Source organism: Lactuca sativa, chromosome 4 (assembly GCF_002870075.4).
Source record: "Lactuca sativa cultivar Salinas chromosome 4, Lsat_Salinas_v11, whole genome shotgun sequence".
NCBI lineage: Eukaryota > Viridiplantae > Streptophyta > Magnoliopsida > Asterales > Asteraceae > Lactuca > Lactuca sativa.
In genome coordinates, this window is record NC_056626.2 from 220,135,271 (window position 1) to 220,139,103 (window position 3,833).

At 28.3% G+C, this 3,833-nt stretch overlaps 1 long non-coding RNA gene across 1 annotated transcript; it reads left to right on the forward strand.

The window, feature by feature from the left end:
• Positions 1-2,468: 2,468 nt before the first annotated feature.
• Positions 2,469-3,602, forward strand: LOC122197746 (uncharacterized). Its single transcript, XR_006191410.2, has 2 exons — positions 2,469-2,895; positions 3,076-3,602. It is a non-coding gene; the product is annotated as an uncharacterized LOC122197746 (long non-coding RNA).
• The last annotated feature ends 231 nt before the right edge of the window (positions 3,603-3,833 follow it).

Here is a 3,833-nt window from a genome sequence, read left to right on the forward strand (position 1 = left end):
GTAATATAATTTATAAAATGTTAAATGTTATATAGATTTAATTTTAGTATATCATCAATGTAGATTCTTTTCTAAATCATGATTGGTTTATTTTAAATTGATTGATTATAAATATAAATGCTAGCTTTTATGTTTGTTCTTATTTATTTGGTGTTCGCAAGAACTTTGCATTAGTTTTTGGCGCAACTTTGAATAATTTTAGTATATCATCAATGTAATTTGATATATCTTTCAATTATATGAAATATCAAATAATGACATTTCATTACTATTGCGATAATTTAGTTTATATATTGTATTTTCACTAATCTTAACGGTTTTATTTTTTCTAATAACCGTAACGCTTTTACTAAATGTATTTTTTACAAATCTCCTAATATCTTATAATTTTTATCTTAATTTATAATTTTTCATAACTATGTTATTTTCAAGATTGACTGCTTTAATAGTGTTTTTTTTTTAGTCTATTCAATTTTATATTTCATTGTACAACATCATCGTTTGTATGTATCCTGAAATTTCACTTTAAAAATGCTTAATGTTTACACCTTGATATTAATTTTTTTAATAAACTCATGTAATAATTATGAAATATATATCTCATTTTAATTAACATTCATTTCCTTTATTATATCAAATTCCTCATTAAACGGATATACTTTTGGAAAATAATAATTATAATAGGGCAGCATTATCTAAGACGTAAATGTTTGATATACTTTTGGAGAAAAAAAAAATCAGGATCATTAAAAAAAATTATATAAAGAAAATACAAATTTAAATTTGTTGAAATTATAGATGAAATTACTGGCGAAAATTTATTTTGGAGGGAGTTGTATTTTGTAAGGTATAATAATATTACAAAATTTGAAATATCTATATTTGTTGTATAAATTAATAAATTTTATTGTAACTATACAAAGATTAAAAAAAAAGTAGGTTGATATGATATACAAAAACATAATAATTTCAATGATATTTTAAAATCATGCGAAAATTAACCGGATTCTTATGACATAAAAAACATAAAAATTAAAAAAAAAATCATAATCATCTCTAATATATAAAAGTAACATTTTCGTAATTAATGTTAGTTCCCAAGATAATTAATTTTTGTTTTGTTAAAGGTACCTAATATTTTTTCATGTTTATTTGAAAAGTTTCAGAAAAGTAGTTAACTGATTTCATTTAATTTGTGACAAAGAAAATCGAAATATATAAATACATACATTTGATATAGGAACAAAAAATAATTTAAAAACTATAAAAAGCGAAAGAAGGTACTGACCTTCTAGCGCACAAGAGCGAATGTTTATAGCAGAGAATGATGATGGAAGTTATAAGTAATATTAACGATGTTGTAGGAGAAGATTTAAAGAACGAAACGATTGAAAATAAATGTAAGTCGCGGATTCAATGATTAATCGTATATGTATGTGATAATTTGAATATGATTTTTCGGTATTAATAATTTTCTAATAAAAAAAGATTTTATATTAATGGTTTACTAATATAAACGGATTTATATTAATGGTTGATATTAAGGCCTTGATTGAAATGATTTGTTAGTAATATGTTTTTAAAATTGACCATATTAAAATCTTCATAACTGAAAATTCAAGATGTAAAATATGGAAATCTTTTATTGGAATTAAATACATTACATTTCAACGAATGTAAATGTAAGTTATTGATTGATGATTGGAAAGCATTTATTGGAATTAAATACATTCCATATGGGGAAGATGATGTCAGCAATTTGATCTAAGGGTGGAAAAAATAAGATTGAAATACAATCAATGGTCCAGATTATTTAAGATGATGTCATAAGGTTTCTCTTTTAGTAATATTTAAGATTACATAGCATTCGGCGGCTACATTAAAATAAATTTAAATTAAATAGGAATCAAAATGAATTTAAATTAAATAGGAATCCCTAGAAATGGTTAGTGATCTACCCACAAACAATCCTCGAAGTTCTCAATTCGACCTATTTCCGTTCAATTTATGGCCAAATTCTGTGAAATATTTAGGTGTGTGTGTGTGTTTTTTTTTCAAATCGAAATAGATAAAGAACGCTTTGTATTTTCATCTCAAATTGGTCGGTGATGTTTCATATAAGGATACATCGATTACAACTTTGAGTAGGGATATATATGTTATTTTCTAGAGATGGCCGCTAATGGAAACATAGAGATCAACCATTTTTAAACCCATGACATGGCTGCTGCCAGTTTCAAGAATATAATCATTTTTTACTAATTAATTTCCCATTGATGTTGATTTAATAATTTGACTTAATTAGAAGCATCTCAATAATGCGTGTTGTTATCATTCGAGTTGTTAATTTATTCAAGCACGCTTCCATCTCACTCGTGCATAGTCTCCTAACAGTGAATCTTCTATTTGTAACCTATTTTTCCTCGTACCATGATTCACAAATGCACAACCTCATACGTTCAAAATACTTCAATCTTGTCTCTTTCATGGCGTTACACCTTGACAAATACGATTTAACTGCATGATAATATCTTTTCATAAATGCTCCCACACTTGCATCATATCGATCGATAAGGGTTGTCTCCTCATTGAGTGGAAGTTGAATGAAACATCACTGAGTGGGCTCTGCATGAGCATGAAGCGCTACAGGTTTGTCTTCCACTGACCCAGCTTGTCACGCGCATGCAAATAACTACGCAGACCTTGAAAAAAAGATCAACAGTGAATCTTCATACCCTTTTATGGAAGAGAGTTTTAGAGCATCTATGGGCCCTATATTTTTTCTACCACTTTCTGTCTTGAGCATGTTGGCCATCGGGAAAAACTTGGTTAGCTGTGGTCTGTTTTTTCCAATGGTTTCGGGACCCTTCAGCCAGAGGCTAACAATAATTACTGGTATTAATTGCTTTCTGAAGATACTGCTAATTCTACTATTATTAATATGTATGTTGAGGAAGGAAGGAATGACATACATGTAGGCATATTAGAGATGAATTTATCAACTTCCCTAGCATACTTTTGACAAGTAAAATGGAATATAGTATACTATATATTGCTTTTGTTGTATTGTTGTAGGGTTACCAAGATCCATGATGCTGACAGATTAAGGTACAAGCATGCTAAATAAAGCTGTGATAATGGTTTATTTAAGCAATGATTCTTCAACTTAGGTGTAAAGGTAAAAAAAGGTCAGGATTTTGGGATGAAGAAAAGTGATATGGAGATCCATATATGCTTTTAGCGATCCTCTTTTTATCACACCGATGGCGACTTTGGTGCTGGAGTTGACTATGATTAATGCTCTTTTCGTCTGAAAATAAAACTCTGTTAAGTATCGTGGGTTTCAATTCCTTCCGCATGATATGTGAAAGATTCGTGAGAGAAAACAAGAACCCTTTACTCTGGGTCGAAAAGACAAACTTTCAGATGTGTATCGTGTTCTGCTGTATGTTTTTAGGTGCTGACTCCTTTTGTGCGAAGTAGGTTTTTCTCTAGCGGAATCTCCCACACCTCCTCTAACTCAAAATGGATTTTGAGTGAGTAGGGAGACTTTTTAATGTATTAATGTGTCAATAAGATTGTAATATTTGAGGTTAATTGTAGATTCTATTGTTATATAATCTTTTATGTGATTTATGTAAAATTTGGTACAAAATAACGTTATATTGGCAAAAAAAATCTCTTATGTAACTTACGTAAAATTTGGTACAAAACAACGGATTGTAATATTTGAGGTTAATTGTAGATTCTATTGTTATATAATCTTTTATGTGATTTATGTAAAATTTGGTACAAAATAACGTTATATTGGCAAAAAAAATCTCTTATGTAAC